The following is a 19123-nucleotide window of genomic DNA, read 5'->3' as shown; positions in this document are numbered from 1 at the left end:
CTTGGCAGGAAGCCTGCTTCTCCGTCTCCCACTCCCCCTGCTTCTGTTCCCTCTCTCACTGTGTCTCTTTCTGTCAAATAAATAAATAAATAAAAATCTTTGGGGGCAGGGGGAAGGACCAACAAATTCTCAAAATCACCGATGAAACCTGATACAGATATAGATAACCTGAGTATCCCCATGACTAGAATACAGACATAAATATATAGATACACATAACATGAATAGTCCTATAACTATTAGAGAAATTGAATTTGTGATGAACAACCCAGCTGGTTCCACTATCCCATTCTACCAAACCTTTAAAGAAACAAATACAAGAGTTCCACACAATTTCTGCCAGAAAATAGAAGAAAAGGAAAGACTGTCCAACTCATTTTTGGAGGCCAACATTATCCTGATAATAAAACTAGACAAAGAAAATACGGTGCAAGAAAACCACAGACAATATCCCTCATGAATGTAGATGCAAAATTCCTTTAAATAAATCAGCAAATCAAATCCGGCAAAACAGAAAGGACAATGAAACATAACCAACTGCTGTTTACTTATATTAAAAACCAATCAATGTAATCTACCATATTACTAGAACAAAAGAAAAAAATAAAACAAAACCCGCAAATGATCTCATAAATACATGCAGGGGAAAAAAAAGGTGACAAAATTCAACCTCCACCCATACTAAAAAAAACTCTTAACAACGTAGGAATATAAGAGAACTCCCTCAACCTGATATGGGGCACCTACAAAAAAGCTAAGATGAACATACTTGATGGTCAAAGACTCAATCAAGTCTTTCCCACTAAAACCAGGAACCAGACAATATCCACTTCCACCGCTATGCCTCATTACACTGTCCTGACTTCCCCCAAATGCGGACTCTGACCTTAAAACTTAAGCTTTCTTCATGTTAGGGTGACCTTGTAGCTTCCTAGCCGATCGTCTACAAAGAAGTAAGCTTATGTAGTGCTTTTCCTCCGAAAATAAATTTCTTAGAAACCTACAAAACCATGTACTTCCTCATCGTGTTTTATAAACTGAGCTACAACAGCAGAGAGCTGAATTTCTTACCTCTCAATATTGAAGTCTCCCTGTTTAAAATTTATTTCTTGCCCAACAAAATATTCGCATCAAGTAAAACTCTGAATTTCCTTTTGACAATGCCATTAGATTTTCTTCGTAGGTGAATATGGTAGGCAAAATTCTACAATGGCTCTCCTGCCTTTCCTCTTCCCAGTACCCATGCTTTTGTGTAATCCCTTCCCCGTAGCAAAGGCAGAACTGTGACGTGCTTCTAACAAATAGAATATGGCAAAGGCAAAGGGATAAATTTAAATTTCAAAGTTGCAAAGTAATGAAAATATCAAATAAGCTGACTTTTAGGTTAACAAAAAAGGAGATTATCCTGGATGGGCCTGAACTAATTAAGTGATCCCTTTAAAAGATCTATAGGGCAGAGTCTGAAGTAGTAAAGTCTCTCTCTCTCTTGGTCCTCCCACTGCCCCCTCTCTCCCATTCCCCTCTCTCTGCCATGAATTCTATAGCATCAAGGAAATTAACTTGGCCAGCAGCTTAAAGGGGCTAAGAGGCAGAGCCTTCCCTAGCCAGACTCGCATATGAGAATGTAGTTCACTGAATATTTTGATTTTAACTTTTGGAGACCCCAAAAAGTGAACCCAGCTAGACCTAACCAGACTCTTGGCCTACAGACACTGTGAGACAATAAGTAGGTATTTTAAGCCACTAAATTTGTAATACAACAACCATGTTACCTGTAAATAGAGTTTTTCTTTTTCCTTTTCAATCTGGATGCCTTTTATTTATTTTTCTAATTACACAGGCTAGAACCTTAGTACAACATTAGATAGAAGTCGAGAAAATGGTTATAGTTTTCTTGTTCCTGATCTTAGGGGTAAAGCATTCAGTCTTCTACCATTATGATGATGGTAGCTGCACGTTTTTTTATAGATGTTCTTTACCAGATTGAGGCTGTTCCCTTCTGTTCCTAGTTTACTGAAAGTCTTTTTTTTTTTTAATCAGGAATAGATGTTGGGTTTTGTCAAATGCTTTCTCTGCATCTATTGAGATGATTGTATGATTTTTTTCTTTCAGTCTGTTTTATAGTAAATAATAGTTGATTTTAGAGTGTCGAACCAACTTTGTACTTTTACATAAGCTGCCCAACTTGATTATGTTGTATTATTTTTTATGTAATGCTGTATTTTATTTGTCAAAATTTTATAAAGAATTTTTACATCTATGTTCATAAAAGGTATTTAGTTTTCCTGTAATGTTTTTGTCTGCTTTTAAACAATCAGGATAATGCTGGTTGAGTTTAAACAATCAGAATAATGCTCGTTGAGTTGAGAAGTATTATCTGCTTTGCAGCTTTTTTTTAGGAATTTATGTAAAAATGGCATTATTTCTTTACTAAATTTATTTAGTAGAATTTACCTGCAAAGTCATCTGGCTCTGGAGGTTTTTCGCGGGGGGGTGGGGGTGGGGAGGGGTAATTTTTAACTACAAACATATTTTTTTTTGACTGAGATAGCGCTATTCAGGCTGTATATTTATTTTTGAGTGGGCTTGGTGGTGTGTATTTCTTTTAAGAAATAAGTGCATCTCATCTACACTGTCAAATTTACTGCCATAAAATTATTCACAATATTCTACTTTTATTCTTTAAACTACAGAATCTGTAACGATGCTACCTCTCTCATTCTTGATATTGGTAATTTTTGACTTCACTTTTTTTTCTTGATCAATCTAGCTAGCAGCTTCTTGATTTTATCAATCTTTTCAAAGAACCAGCTTTTTGGTTTCATTGATATTATCTACTGTTTTTCTATTTTATTGATTTTTTTCCTGATTTTTCTTTTTTCTTTTTGATCTTTATTCTTTCCTTCCTTGCTTTAGATTTACTTTCTCTTCTTTTTCTAATTTCTTAAAATGGAAGGTTATATTACTGGTTTGAGACCTTTCTTCTTTTCCAATATGGATGTTTAGTGGTAAAAGTTTTCCTTTAAGTACTACTTTATCTATATTCCACACATTTTGATATGATACATTCGTATTTTCATTCAGTTCAACATACTTTCCAGCTTCTCTTTCAAGTTCTTTGACATATAGGGTACGTATGTAGAAGTACATTGTTTATTTCCCAAATATTTCGGGTTTCTTCCCCCAACTATCTGCCTGCCTGCTTTCTAATTTAATCTCACTGTGATTCATGAACACAACTCGTAAGACTTGGATTCTTTTGGGTTATTTATTTATAGCTCGTAATATGGTCTATTTTGGTAGATGTTCCATAGTCACATAAAAAAGAATGAGCATTCTGCTGTTACTGGAAGGAATATTCTACAAATTCTAATTACATCAAGTTGAATGGTAGTGTTATTCAAGTCAAGTGTGTGTAACATCTCCAACTATAATTTTGGATACGTCTGTTTCTCCTTGAAGTCTTATCAGTTTTCACCACCCGCACTTTGAAGCTCTGCCATCCTCCTTGAGCAGAGTCCTAGAAACTCCTCAGGCAGTATGTTGTTGCAATTGTAGGACTCACTTTGTTTCCTGTTTCCCAGGTTTTCCCATTCATTTTTTATTGTGCTGCTGTGAAAACCACTGTTTCATGAATTTTCCAGTTTCTTTTGTTATTGTTTCAGGGTGGAGGGTAAATCCAATTCGTGTTGCTGTTTCTTGACCAGAAGCAGAAGTCTCCCGAAACCCCATTTTTAAATTAAATATGTTCACTGCTTGTATTGGAACGGCACAAGCAATTTCAGAGAATGTTGGACAGGTTCTGATTCAGACCTACCATCTACTTCTGGCTCCAGGGAAAGCCAGTTCCAGACTGAAGGGAAGATGAGAAAACTAATAATTTGGTTCCTCTTCGAAATAATTTTCTTCCAACATTGGTCAATGTTTAGTGGGAATTTGGGGACTTATAGTTCTGTTTTAGAAATACCTATTTTCAAGATAAGGACTTTCTTGCATGTACTGAATGGGACAAAACATTGTAACATTTCCCCCTTTCGAATTAGTACAAATTTGTGAGTTTTGCCATCCCACAGAGTTGACTGGAATTAATACCTCTCTAAAACAGGTAGACATAATTTACATGAAATTGTTATTGACGCCTTGTCAAAAACACATCTAAAAACTAGAATTTTCTATGTCCTCATCTGTGGTAGACTCTGTTAGGACTCATGATCTATTTCCCGTTTTCCCTTACAGCTGGATTGGTGCCAGATGACTAGTTCCAGCCAATGAAATGCGTGCTAAAGTGATATAAACCTCTTTGAGATAAAATCAATTAAAAGCTGGTGTGTCTCCTCTTTTTTCTCCTCCCTTGCTATGTGACTCTGGAGGCCCCGTGCTCCCCATGGCATAGCTCCCAGATGGGGGAAGCACGTCTCCAACTGTATTAGCCTTCATGGGAGTGACACATACACTTTATTTATTAAGCCTCTAAGATTTTAGGTTATTATGATAAAGTCTACCCTAGTGAATACGGTGTATTCTTATTTTTCTGATAATAAGGTAGATTTCAAAGGTTCTATTGAGGAGTTTAAACTTAGATAACATACATTCAATTAATGACCATGCTGCTAGCTAACCACATGGTACCTGTCAAACACTGGGCTAAATGCTCTCTATGAATGATCTCATTTAATACAACAGTTACCCCAGTGAAATTACTCCCCTTTGTAAATTGCACTACTCCCTTCATTATATTGGTGCAGAATTCTGACTGCCAACTCTAGGTAACTATCGGACTTTTCTCTGGACATGGTATAAATGACAGACCAAATTTCACCATGCCACTGGCACAAACATGTGCATAAAACTATCGAGCAGAAATAGGATGCTACCAGTGAAAAGTGTTCTTCACATGACTGGAAGGTACTCTTGTTATCGTGATCACAGGACCAATCAATATTTTAGAGGTTACCTAAGGTGTACGTAGAAATCTAAATTAACTACCATCACATTTCTCATTTATTTCAGTAATGTTCTTAGCTCTCCATAGAGAAATGGCTATTGTTATGATTTTTACCTATATAATTATATCTACTATACTGCAAAGATTTTCATGAACTACATTTCAATAACAAATTTCTTATTTACTTTTCCTTCTATACCAGATACCAGGAGGCATACCTAGCTTCTTGCATTGTAAGATTTGCAGAGAATTGAAGCAGAAAGAAGAGGTGAATAAATGAGGTAAAAAAAAAAAGAGTGAATAAATGAGGTGAGTAAATAATATAATATAATAATATATAATGATATAGTAATATATAGTATAATGTTTTTGTGCAGCTGAGAGGTGGTTACCATGTCCTAGCATCAAGGTAATATTAAGGGCGACACCAGCTGACAGCTCCTCAAACTTTAAGTGGGTAGATACGTGATAGATAAGTATAGATGCATAACTATAAAGACATCTATCTCTCCATATTCAAAAGTACTGTAAGATATTTGTTATTAAAATATATGAAGAAGCAGTATGGATGGAGAGTTGACAGCAGTGCACATTTTTGTTAATTTTGCGAATTCTGTAAGAGTCTGGAAATCCAATAATCAGAAAAATAAAACATCCCACACAGGTCTCAGAGCCCCAGACCAAATGAGGACAGTTAAATTCCGCAAATTGGTAAGTGCCAAGCTTCAGTAAGAATGAAAAAGCCGAACGTGGAGCCTATCAGACAACATCGTAACATGTGGGAACATGTGGCCCAGGAGGCTCAGAAAAAGAGCCTATTCCTGAAGATGACATCTCAGGAAACAAGTAAATTTTAGAAGCCGTGTGCTTGGGCTCATGATAAAGGATAAGGAAGGCATGAGGTTTGTGACCTTGGGATGGGGAGAGGAAAAAACCATGGCATAGGCAGAGATACAAGTGGGGAAAGGAAGGAAATGTCTGGCAGCAGAATAAAAATGCTCATTAGAGGTGACGAAGGATGGATGTTTCGCTGAAAAATAAATCTAGGCTTTGCTATGGGAGAAAAATCAGAAGAGAAGAACAAAGAATGCGGAAAGAAAGGATGAAGGTTATGCATGTCAACAAGGAAATATATTAGGTATGTAGGGCAAAGAAATAGAGACACAACCCAAGAATTATGTGTTCCCTAGGAGTAAACCTAAGCTACAGAGAAGAGGGAATTAAAAAAATAAAGAGTTTTTTCTAAATTGATTAAAGAGTAAGTATGAAGATCAAAATGGACCACAGCAGCCTGACACAGTCAGTAAGAAGAGACTCACGTGTAGTATCTGTGCTGGAAAACTTTTTGAAATTCAAGAACGGTGAGGAGGGTGGGAATCACTAGAAGGCAAAGGCCAAACACAGCACAAAATGCAACAAAGAGACCCCAAGCCTCTTGGAAAGACGCAAAGATAAATCAAAACTGTACGTGTTGCTGATCAGCCGTTCAGCGGACTGGCTTCCGTGGGCATCGTCCAGCCGAGTGCCAGCACCAGTCACCTCCATGAGGATCAGCAACAGCAACTTTCGTGTCAGGCAGCAAAGGTTCCGGGAGAGGAGGTGGTACCTTGATGGTAAAAGATGATGGATGGAAGGAAGAAAATGACAACTGTCAGCCAAGGGTCAGGAGAGCCTGGGCACAGCACCGTGTGAGAAGCGCCTCGAAGACTTTGGGAAGCTTGCATTCCCCAAGAGTGAGCGCAGGCAGGCAGGAAGGTGCTCTTTGGTGACTGTTACGACTGCATTTGCAACTCAGGTCTATTTTGAGTTGGAATGTGAGCCCTGGAGAGCAGGACCGATGTGATACTGTCTTCACTTGTGTCCCAACAGCTGGCAGGAAAGGTCCTTGTGGAACTGCAAGCACATGACTTTATTCTCCCCTCCCAGGGGTTGCTCTGAGAAAGGCTGGGGGTGAGTCTGGACACTAGAGAAGAGAAAAGCCCTATCCAAAAATTGGCTCCTGCCCAGTCAAGGGGAAAAATGTGATGATTTCACAGCTTAATTTCCAATCCACAGTGAAAGTAAGCACTTGGCTCTGTTGTCGCATCATTGTCACAACCATACCCATTTCTTATACACAAATGCATCCCTGAGTATGACTTAGCAAAAGAAGGAGGAAGATACTTTCTCTGTGATGAGCAGGGAACATTTTGCAGGTTATATTGCCTTTAATAAAATAGTTTTTCTTCTTTTATAAGGACTTATGCTGATCTATCTCTGGGAATTATTGCTTGTGTTTGGGAGGTGAGTGAGTGCTTGCACATGTATGCATGGGTCCATATTCTACCCAAGGTCCACTCCTGGGAGACCAGAAGGCCACAGGGAGAATGAAAGCATGTGTTGATGCTGGCACGATTGGACATCTCCATACAAAACAATGAAATTAGACACAGGTTCATAAAATTAATTCAAAATAGGTTATAGACCTAAGTATACAACACAAAACTACAGAATTTCTAGAATAAAATATAGGAGGAATCTAGGTGACCTTGTGTTTGGTAATGAACTTCCAGATAAAACACCTAAAGCATGATCCGTGAGAGAAAAAGTAAGTGGGACTTCATTAGGAGTAAAATAGTATGCGCTGCAAAAGGTCCCTTCACAAGAATGAAACAACAAACCCACATTGGGAGAAAATATTTGAAAGAATACATATCTGACAAAGGACTTTTAGCCAAAATACACAAAGAAATCTTGAAATTCAATAATAAAGAAACAAGCAATTCGATGAAAAAAAAAATGGAGAAAAGATTGGAACAGACACCCTGCCAAAGAAAATATACAGATGTCAAATAAGAATGTGGAAAGATGCTCCACATCATATCTCATCAGGGAATACAAACTACGACAACGATGAAAACCACTACACATGTATCAGAATGGCTGAAATCCAAAACCAAAAATGAGGATATCAACGGCTCGCGAAGCCGTGCCGCCGTACGAACTCTCTTCCCGGCCGCTGGGACTGCAAAACTGGTACGGCCACCTCGGAAGGGGGATTCCTACAAAGCTCAGCATGGTCTTGTCATGCTCTCCAGCAATCGCGCTCCTTGGTAGTTACCCAGACAATCAAAACTATACGTCCATGCAAAAATTTGCAAGCAGGTTTATGGCGCGACATTATTTATGATCTACATGTAAACTGAAAGCATTTTTGCATCTATACAGAAATCTACAGATTGACAGCAGCTTCACTCGTAGTGACCGAAAACTGAACACAACCGAGACGTCCTTCAGGGCGTGTGGAGATAAGCAAACTGTGGTGCATTTATTGGGTGGAAGGTTGTTCCACAATGAAAAGAAATGAGGCATCGAGCCATAAGAAGAGAGAGAGAGATGGATCTTAAACAGACATCCGTGGGTGAAAGGAGTCTGGGGAAGGCTGCAGGCGGTAGGGTTCCAAAGAAGGGACATTCTGGGAAAGGTGAAAGTCCGCAGACATGGAAAGGTCGGTGTTGCCAGGTGTTCAGGGATGAAGGAGGACAGTCGAGTAGGCAGAGCACAGGGTGTTTTGGGGACAGCAAAACCATTCCGCAGGATGCGATAATGCGGATATGTGACGGCATGCATCTGTCAAGATCTGCTGGACTTCAGCCCAAAAGTGAACCTTAATGTATGCTAACTTTTAAAAAATCATTTAGGAGGTCAGCAGAACCTGAGGACGGAATGCAGAATGTGACCAATCAATCTGTGTTTAAATGTATGAAGCGAGCTCCCTGCGGGGACGGTGCTGGGGGCAGTGCTGACACAAACACCTCCACAAATGAGGGGCATCTGGCCCACTCAGGGCAGGGGAATTGCACATAGAAGCGTTGTCTTTGATAACGTTTCCCACACGAGTCTGATGCGACTCGGACTGCGTCGCAGTTAAACAAGCAAACGGATGGGTAGGAACCAGCTTTCTCGCTGTGGAAGCGGGGGTTTACGGGTTGGTAAGGAAGGGCGGGCGGCTAGGATGACCTGCGTGATAAGGGATTAGAGCGGAAGACAGCAGAGTGACCCCTGTCTGGCTTACTACGGACACGGATGGTTACATACAGAAACACGCATAGACACATATGCCAAACGTAGATTAATGCACACACATACATTCCTCGCCCTGCCCAGGGGAAGGGCCCGGAGCCAACAATACCTCGGGGACAGAAAAGCACACGGAGGGCTTGGATGCTGGTCTCTAGCATCAATCTCTACTAGGAGAAAGCAGGCCAGTGTGCTGCGGTGGGCACGCCGAGCCTGGAGCATCTTCTGTGCCAGGAAGTAAGGAAGGGCTCAGAACACGGGCTCAGAACACAGGAGCCAAGAGCTCCCAGCAGCCAAGGCAGCAACCATTTGAGCAGCACAACAAAGTTGTATTGAATTATTACCCAAAATACAAAATAAATGTCCACAGGTCCATATGTATATAAACTCAGGGTTGAATAAAGGCAAAACCTCCTCTACAGAATTCCAGGTAGTTTATGTAGATACTCTGTCCCCACAAAGACCAAGAGGGAGCAGGACTCCTTGTTTCCTACGTGTAGTCTCAGCATAGCAGCTTCCTCCCAAGAACACAGTGCATAATCCTGGGCTTCCATTACTGCGTATTCATGCAAGGAAAGTGAAAATACGAGTTCAAAGGGATCCATGCACCCGACGTTTACTGCAGCATTATTTACAGACGTCAAAACCTGGAAGCAACTTAGGTGTCCATCAGTGGATGGATGGATAAAGACGGGGAACCCCCCGCAATAGACAATTTATGTATAATAGTGGAATATTATACAGCCATGAAAAAGAATGTGATCTTGCCATTTGTGCCAACACGGATGGACCTAAAGGGTATTATGCTAAGTGAAACGAGTCAGAGAAAGACAAATACTACATAATTTCATGTATACGAGGAATCTGAAAAACAAAGCAGAAGAACCAAAAACAAAAACCAGAAACAGAAGGGGGACGGACAGGGGATGGGCCAGAGGGGAGACGGGTAGGGGGTGGGCAAAAGAAGGGAAGAGGACAAACTTCCAGCTGTGAAATAAATAAGTCATGGGATGAAAGTACAGCATGAAGAATATAGCTAATGACATTGTGATAGTGTATGGGAACGGATGGTGACTCTAATTGTGGGGAGCATCGTGCAACGTGTGGAATTGTCAAGCCGCTGTGTCATGCACTTAAACTGATATTAGCATCGAATGCTGACTGTACTTTAGTAAAAAGGATTTAGAAGAGTACAGCGTGGAAAGAGGGAAAATTAGTGACTTTACAGTGGAGAATTGTGACACACCCCTCAGCGAGGTGGTCAAGGTCAACATGGACAGTGATAAGTCAAGATTATAGTATATACCTTTGATATGATGTGATAAAAATGGTGCTTCACCTCCACGGTCTTCCTCCCCAAAACCCATGACCCCAGTATAATCGTAGGAAGAACATTAGACAAATCCCAGTGGAGGGACATTCAAAATACCTAATCAATACCCCTCAAAACTATGAGGGTCATCAAAAATACGGAGAGTCTGAGAAATGGTAAGAACCAACAGGAGCCTACGGAGACAGGACAAGTAGATATACCAGCACATACTGGATGAGGTCCTGGAAGAGATGAGGATGTTAGATAAAATCCTAAGGAAATCTGAATAAAGTCTGGACCTGGGTCCATCATACTGTGTCAATATCCATTCATTAAATATACCATCCTCATAGTGAAATGACAGTGAAAAAGTTGAGTGTTACATATATGGGAACTCTGTATCATCTTCTTGATTTTTCTGCAAATCTAAGAGTGTTCCCAAAAATAAGTTTATTTTAAAAAATGTTTAACCCCTCCATAGTGTCCTCCCAGGTGACGTGTCTTGCCACACCATCGCAGGCGTCCTCCTCACCCATCTGAACCTGAAGCTTGGAACTGACAACATGGGGCTCCTTCTCGTTACGCAGCTCTTACAGGATCCTGGGATCTACCCTTACTGTGCGACCCCCTTTCAGCTCTATGCTGAGTCTATGCCTCACCTCCGACCGGGGGTGGCCCGGGCATCTACACACATCCTCTGTTCTGGAGACATCTCGGTGTGCCGCTGTGGCAAACAGGTCAGCTCTTCATTTAGTGTCTCTGCCCCTCGGTGACTGAGTGAGGTTCAGGGCAATGACTTGGTTGCCTTCTCCACATGTTTAACGAGACCAAAGGCAGCATCCCAGGGCAGGTGCCCTGTGTGTGGGCTCCTAGGGTCCCCATGAAGAGATAAGGCAGGAGCCTCTGTTCTCTGGGGTGAGAGGGAGAGAGAAGCAGAACAGCCCTCTTAGCTCTCCCGCTTCCTTCTTATCTTTTGTCCTTCTCCCTCCAACCCAAGACCAGAAAAGGGAGAGAAGTTTCCTCTACTTCTCCTGTGTCCTGTGCTCCTTCTTCCTTGCTGCAGACTCGCCGCTGAGCCTGAAAGGGGGTCAGGGGTATGTATCCTCTTCACACTGGGAGAAGTCGAAGGTCTGAGTCTCTCTGTAGCCTTTGGTTGTGCAAAGTTTCTGTCCATGCAGCACGGCCTTGAAGCCTAGTGCCTTCCTAAAACGTCACCTATCTGCAGCCCAGCCCCGGGGTAAGAAGTCTCTCGACCCGGGTTCAGCCTTGACAGAGACGTGCAAGGGTGTGAAAATTGCCAAACTCTTATTCCTATCAATCATCTGCTGTCAGTATTGAGTTCTGTGGATCGTTCCTGTGTGGGAGGGGGAGTTGGGGGAAGACGGGCCCTGGAGGAGAGGTTGGGTTGGTTTGGGGGAATTTTTTGGTTTTGTTGTGAGAGGGAGAGAAGGAGAGAGGCAGGGGAGGGGCTGGTGGAGAGGGAGAGAGAGAGTCTTCAGCAGGCTCCACACCCGGAGTGGAACTGATCTGACAACCCTGAGATCATGACTTGAGCCCAAATCGAGAGGCAGGCGCACGACCGACCGACCGAGTTACCCGGGAGCCCCGAGGCTGGGTTTTCTTAAAGAGAGAGGGAGGTTTGCCCTGGGGAGGGCTGAAGAGAGAAGCACCGGCTCCGGAAATGAGAGGGCAGGGCTGGTCCTGAGGCCGGGCCACCTGGCCAAGGAACGCAGCAGACTGGGCCCAGGGGCACTCTCGCCCTGGGGGGGCCGGGGACAGAGGAGAGGGGTCCATGATGTTGGATGTTGGATGGGGAAGAATGTATCTTTGTTTTCATTGACCTCTGCACGGAATCCAGGTTTTCTCATAAACAAGCCGTGAGACGCAGCGGAAGGACTGACTTTGCCTCTCGTTTTCCTACAAGGGCACTGTCGTGAGTCATCCACACTGTTGTTCACACTTACGACTGCGATACTCCAACATTGTGACAGTTACGGCTCCCGCTGCTAGGTCTGTTATTTAATGCACCAAGGAAGCGCATATAGGAGTGTGTCGCATGTTTGTTCCGTGTAATGTCTGGTCGTGTACTTAAATATAATCGATTTCCTTTGCTGTTGCCTCAATTATTCTAGTTCATGCATTGAAAAACGTAACTCACGGGCGTCACCAGACTGCCAGAGGGATCCAAGCATGAAGACACCCCTTTAAAATATTCTTTTTTGTTTTTGGGGGGACGCTAAGATGTATTCGTAGACTGCAATGTTCCCCCCTAAATTGAAACTCTCTGGTTACTCCTAAGCCTTTGGTAAAACCCATGGTCAGTATCCGTCCGCTGTGTATTGGTGGCCTTGCTGGGATTTGAGAGAGAGTCCAACGAGGGAAATCGCCCTCTGGCGTCATACCTTGCCCCACAGGCTGGTGGTGACCCCTCACAATGGGGCGTGAACCCCCAGAGAAGGTGCAAGAGGCTGACACGGTGCTCGGCGCGTGGGTGGGAGCAGGTAACAAGAGTCAGTGCCGGGTGGCTTGACCCAGACACAGACGCGAAGCCGACCTGTTCCCCCAAGGTCAGTATGAGAAAACGACCCCGGGAAGGGAGGGAGGCAGACATTCGGCCAAGAGCAGCGCAGCGGGATTCGTTCCTGCTTTCCCTTAAGTATGTTTCATCGAAGGCCTGTGGGAACAGCAGCCAATTAACTGTACCCTCCCAGCGTCCCCTAGAGCCGTGGAGGGCCCCACTCGCATCATGATATGTCGGGAGCCCCGGCGCTCTCCCTCCCGGAATGCGCTCGTTACCACTTTTCCTGAAAAACCTGTCCCCGTTGCTGTCTCTGCCCGTATGGGACGTACCAGGTTGGGTAACTTAAAGAGACTAACACTTTTCTAACATAATGTTCAGAATCACGCCCAGGATTCTCAGAGCACTGGGAACGCCCCTTATCTTGACCCGCCCCAGCATCTGGTTCTCCCACATCCCCCAGGAGCAGAGGGGCGTCCCTGGGATCAGGCGCCAGAAGGACCAGCATCCATGAAGAAAAAGCTTTACCAAATTCTTTGACCCAAATTCTTTGAACTTCCTCCCCCGATAGGCGCTCTCTTGACCCCCACTGCCTGAATCTGGGAGAGTTTAGTCTGCTTTGACCACTAAAATACGGCAGAAGGGATTTTTACAAGGCAAAGTCATAAAACGCCAACCAGGTCCAAGCGGGTCCTCCTAGAAGGCCTGTCCCTGGACACTTGTCCTCACACCCAGAGGCCCTGGATGAGAAGCACGAGTCACTCGGAGGAATCCCAGCTGACTCAGCCCCTTAGCCTTCTCAGCCCAGGCTCCAAACCTGAAAATCAACCCAGCGATTCCAAGCCCCAGCCGTCTGCGTCTTTCCAACGGAAGCACCGGACGTCACGGAGCAGGGAGGCGCTGTCCCCACAGAACTCCTGACCCACAGACTCCAGGAGCATAAGATGTCTTTGGTTTATGGCCCCAGCGGGTCTGGAAGGGTTTATCACAAACAACCGTGGACACGTGTGGACCGCAGGTAGAGAGCTGGACGTGGCTCCAGTGGCACAGACTGAAGGAGAGACACCTGGTGGGATCAGCCTTGGGCGTGTCTCTCGGTTCCCTTTGCACCTGGGACGGGCAAGGCTGACTTGATCCTGAGGCAAAATGCGGTTTCTCTGCAGTCTTCCGCCAGCAGCAAGACGCTCCCCGTCCCTCCCCTTCTCTGCCCCACTTTCTCCGTAGGAGCCAAATCCTCAAATACGTGTGCTGGATGCATTGGGTCCATCCCAACGATTCTAAATTTTTCCTAAAAGGGCTTCTGGTGATGGATCATTATGGGGTCAAGGTCCGAAATAGCCCCTTTGCCAGCAAGAAACCTCTTTGAATGTTTTTGCCTTAAAAACTAGCATTCCGGGGGCGCCTGGGTGGCTCAGTGGGTTAAGCCGCTGCCTTCGGCTCAGGTCATGATCCCAGGTCCTGGGTTCAAGCCCCACATCGGGCTTTCTGCTCAGCAGGGAGCCTGCTTCCTCCTCTCTCTCTGCCTGCCTCTCTGCCTACTTGTGATTTCTCTCTGTCAAATAATAAAAAAAAAAAAAACTAGCATTCCGCACCATAACGTATCCACTTTTGTTTTACACTAAACTGTCTTAGATTTCCAGCTGAGAAGGAACACGGACAGTGCATGAGCGTGTGCTGTGTTTATCCCAGATGCCAGTAAGCCCCGGTCTGCTGCTGCGTCCTGATGCAAGGGCCAGAAGGACATGCGTGCAGACGCCTAACACCCAAAGCCCTTCCAAAGAAAGCAAATTCCTAGGGGCTAACGGGGTTACTGAGCTTGGAGGGCCTTTAGAGGATGTTTATTAATGTCAATGTGGGTCTTTTTATTTTTAAAAAATTTTTAATGTTTTCTTTTTTAAGATTTTATTTATTTATTTGAGAGAAAGAGAGCAGAGCAGCAGGAAGGGCAGAGAGGCGAGGAGAGTCCCCACCAGGTAAAGAGCCCAACACAGGGCTCGGTCCTAAGACCCCGAGACTGCGACTCGAGCTGACGTCAGACACTTAACTGACCGAGCTACCCAGGCGCCCCTTATGAACATCAACGTTAATCATAGATTCGTGTCATCGTTTTATTAGAGAGACTCACACAGAAAACGAACGGATCCTTGGTGAAAGGATGATTTTGGAGAAAATCTCCAGGCAGGTGAAAACGATCGAAACGTGTGAGCTAAGACCACGTGTTATATTTTCTGTGCAGGCTGGGATGGATGCTTTGTGCACATAGAAGTTTATTCTCCGTGAAGACTGTGCTTCTGGCCCTGTACCCTCTCACTTCCTCAGGGACGCTGCTGCATTCGTTACCACCTCCCAGTCCTTCTCCGCTCTTATCCCCACTCCCTCCACGCCAGGGCCCCCCGTCCTCGGACGTCCTTCCCTCAGGCAAACAGGTATGATAATTCTGGAGAGTGATTTGGCCAGTCCAGCACGAGGAAACGTGCGTATACCTTCTGACCCAGAAATTTCCCTTCTAGACAATGTATATTTAGACTCGCTCCGGTTCCTAGGATGACTACAAAGATGCTCACGGCGACGCTGCTGGTGGGAGCAGACACAGAGCGGCCTAAAGAACCAGCAGCAGGAGAGGACGTTGGTAATAAACTGTTAAGCAAAAAAAATACCCGGGAGCAGCGTGACTGCTAATAACTACAAACGGCGAGTGTGGACGGACACGTGTTCATTTACTCCATGTGTCTTGTACAGCCGTGGGGGGAGCCGCCACGCCGTATCCTTGTTTTGCAAGTGAATGATGCGCCCCGGGGTGGTCCCGCTGCCTCCACGTGTGTGGACGTGTGCGTACGCGTGTGCGTGCACGTGACATGCTCCTCGGCGTGCCCCGTGCGTGAATTTATCCTAACACACAAACTCCACGGTGAGTACGAGTCCATCTTTTCCACAAGCCTGTTAGGAGAAAGATGATTCACTCTGTCCCCGCACCCAGCACAGAGCCTGGCGCACCAGCTTGCGGTGTCTGAATGGGTTTCGGTGTGAACGTTTCCCGTATTCCAATTCTTCCCATTCGCTGCGATCTGAGAACCAAGCGTGCCCCAGGAAGAGGAAACAAGTGTGCAGTGTGTGCTTCCAGGCTTTTACACACACACATTTATTCACGCTCAGTGTTCCAGGCTCAAACTGGAAAAGCTGGGTTGAACAAAGATAAACCACGATCTTTGGGGTAGGGCATGTCTAAGACTGTCCTGGGCGTTGATGTTCTCCAAGAGGTAGATAAAGCAGGAGCGTCATCTGAACCTTCCTTAGCATGAAGCCCTTTCAGAGGAATATTGACTTACGTGACGTTCAGAGGATCATCACTTTGCTATGCGTCATGTTAGAGGAATCATTGGAATAAATAGGTCGGGGGGAAAGAGAAATCCCAAGACGGGGTCAGACAGTCTCCCCGAGAATGAGTGATTGTAAGATTCGCAGCTGAGATCCTCTGCTGTCCCAACTGGATGGCTGGGACCAGAAGGACGAGAGGAGATGAGAAGTGGCCAGTGTAACAAGGGAGAGCAAAACACGCTTATGGACGTGACGCCATGGCAGGGGGGACCCTCCCAGCTGAAGCGCGTGGGGACCTGGCAGGCTGTCAGTGAACATCCCAAAGAAAAGGGGACAGAGGGCAGCAGATTTCTGGGTTCTATTTGAAAAGCTCTTGATTTAGTAGGCAGAGCCCACAAACATAGAGCTTGTAAACTCCCCCGGTAAATTTGATGAGCTGAAGTTCGAATTGGCCCATATCTTGGCCTTATTTCTTCTCCTTTATCAGTGTCCTTTCCTCCAGCCAGACTAGGACCAGCGGACTGACAGGGATGGAGGCCAGACCACCGTGAGTTGGGGGAGAAAAGTGAAGGAAAGGTGGAGAATTAAGACAGGCATCGGCAAATTTTTCAAGAAGTTTGAGGAAAATTGTAACCTATCAGTTTTTTAAAAAGATAAATGACAAGAGAGCAGATGTTTATGATTAGTAGAAGAAAGAGACTGACGAATAATAGAGGAGGTAAGATGGAAGGAATAAGGTTCCTGAGAGAGTGGAGAAGGAAGTAGACATCTGCACACACATGGTAGGTGGTCCTTGGACTGGTAGAGGGACCCCTCCTCCACTGTGATGGGCAGGGAGGGGGAAATGAACACGAATGCAGAAAAGGGGAGAGGAGAGTGGGCTGGAGGTTGAAGAAGTTTCTTCCTGGGAGCTTTGTTTCCTTGGGGAAGGAGGAAGTGACGTTGCTTTTAGAAGAGTGGTGTTGACACAGTCATGGTGGAGAATGGGGAGGTGACCCGACCCCTGGAAGAACCCCTGAGCCAAACAAGGACCCACTGGGGTTGAAGGTTGTGTGTATGTAAGGTCACCCACACAGGCCCCACAGCCGTGTAGGATTTTCTTTCACAGGGCCGCACATCCTGAAGTAGGAAGAGCAATCATAAACAGCTATAAAGCAGATTGTCCAAGAGAGGAGAACTCGCGTGAGCTCTCGGAAGTGAGGTGCTCCCGAAGGTGATAAGAGGACAGCTGAGGCCGTGGGAGTGAAGGCTGAGAGGGAAGAAAGTCACTGGAGTTGAAGTGGAGCCACCACGAGGTGAAAATGTTGACTGGTAATCCAAGGGCCATCTTAGTTTCCTCACATGACACCAGGGCTCAGGACAGACACAAGACTCTCGACAAGCCGCTAACAAGTGAGTAAGGCATTTGAGAATCGTGGTGATCATCAGCAGTAAAGCGTGTGATGGCAACTAGGAGGGGCTGGGGGTGATTTTTACACAGCTCTTAAGGGTTGGTGATGTGGAGGTCTCCCACAGCCTCTTCAGGGGTAACACATCACTCTTCATCTCAGGGGTCCTGGAGGACCTCCCCATTCTCCCAAGTGTGCGGGATCACACACGCGTGCGCGCGCACACACACACACACACACACACACACCTTACTCCACTGAGAATAGATCCTCTTCTCTGCATTAAGTACCGAATTCCCCATGAGACTTACCATAGAAAGGTTTCTGTGAGCCCGAAAACACCAACACTGATGCGGCCCAACCCTTCCCAACCCCACGATGAGCCCAAGACCATCCAGTGAGTTGATGGAGTTGCCCACAGCTGCCTCCTGCTTGGCACCATATGGTACATACTCTCCCCTAAGACAACCCTGGAGCCACTTCTTGGCGATGAGGCATCCTGGTTATGGCCGATGAGTTGAGCGCTGTTGAGATCCAGCAGGGAGCAGTGGCCCCAGAGGTGCCATGGAATTCCCTAGACACCTTTTAGGGACCGTGCAGAGAGTATGAGGAGGAAAACAAGGACGGGCATGCTGGGGGCAGTGGGGGGCCTCTGGCCAATTCCAGCCCAGCTAGGGAGGCCATGGAGATGGAGTCCCTTCTGCCTCTCACTGTGCAGGACCTTAAATCATGGAGGAGCTGATGGGTCCTGTTTATGTAGAGACTCTTTTTATAAGCTATTCAAAGCAAGGGTGGGAGGGAGAAATACGGAAAGAAAAAGTCCCTTTGAATTTCCATCGCTTTCAGAGTCAGCAGTTTAATGAGTCATGCATTCTGAATCCTTGCTTTGTCTACACGTTTTCATTTCAAAATACTAAAAACACTTTGTTTGGAACATGGGCTATTTTTAGCTCATATATCAAGAGTGCACATCCATTTCTCCCCATATTAGAAAAGCCTCCTTCAGATCGGGTTGGGGCAGCACCACGGCGGTAGGGCTGTTTACTGAGCTGTCATCTGTTGAAGCCACCTGGGCATCTCTCCACTCTTGGGGACTCCCTTCCAGCTGGTCTTCTGGGCCTACTGAGTATCCATGGACTAGACCTAGTCCAAAGTCTGGACAAAAGAGGAAGGACCCCTCCTCAGTCTTCCAGGCTGAGGAGTGAGCACCCTGGCTAGAGGCAAGTCAGGTCTTCACAACCTATGCCCTCGCAGGGATCAAAGAAATGAAGTAGAAGTGAAGGAGGTCCCCATCTGTAGGGCATGTTCTTCAGGTATGTCAAGAGAAAGTCTACCTACAACTTGGCAAAGACAGGATTAGATAGTCTGTAGGATTCTTTTATAAATTGCAGGAGGAGATCTGGGAGAAAAACTGGGAGGTATAAAGGGGGTACCCTACTTCCCCAGTCCCTGCTCTCTACGTAGGATTTCTTTCCACACGGCGCTTAGTGCTGCTAGCCAGCTTTATCTACCTCATTGCTTTGGTTCCATTAGTGATTTTTTTGGTTCCGTTAGTGAATTCTCTTCTCTGGGGACCACCTTCTTTT

General features: G+C 45.2%; 1 protein-coding gene across 1 annotated transcript in view; it reads right to left on the bottom strand.

The window, feature by feature from the left end:
- CALN1 (calneuron 1) overlaps positions 1-19123 on the bottom strand; it is a 500110-nt gene that overhangs the window by 451355 nt on the left and 29632 nt on the right. The gene's annotated exons all lie outside the window — the stretch shown is intronic.

The sequence above is a fragment of the Lutra lutra genome, chromosome 18 (genome assembly GCF_902655055.1).
Source record: "Lutra lutra chromosome 18, mLutLut1.2, whole genome shotgun sequence".
Lineage (NCBI taxonomy): Eukaryota > Metazoa > Chordata > Mammalia > Carnivora > Mustelidae > Lutra > Lutra lutra.
Note: the sequence above shows the minus strand (reverse complement) of the source record. Positions and strands in the feature narration are given on the sequence as shown.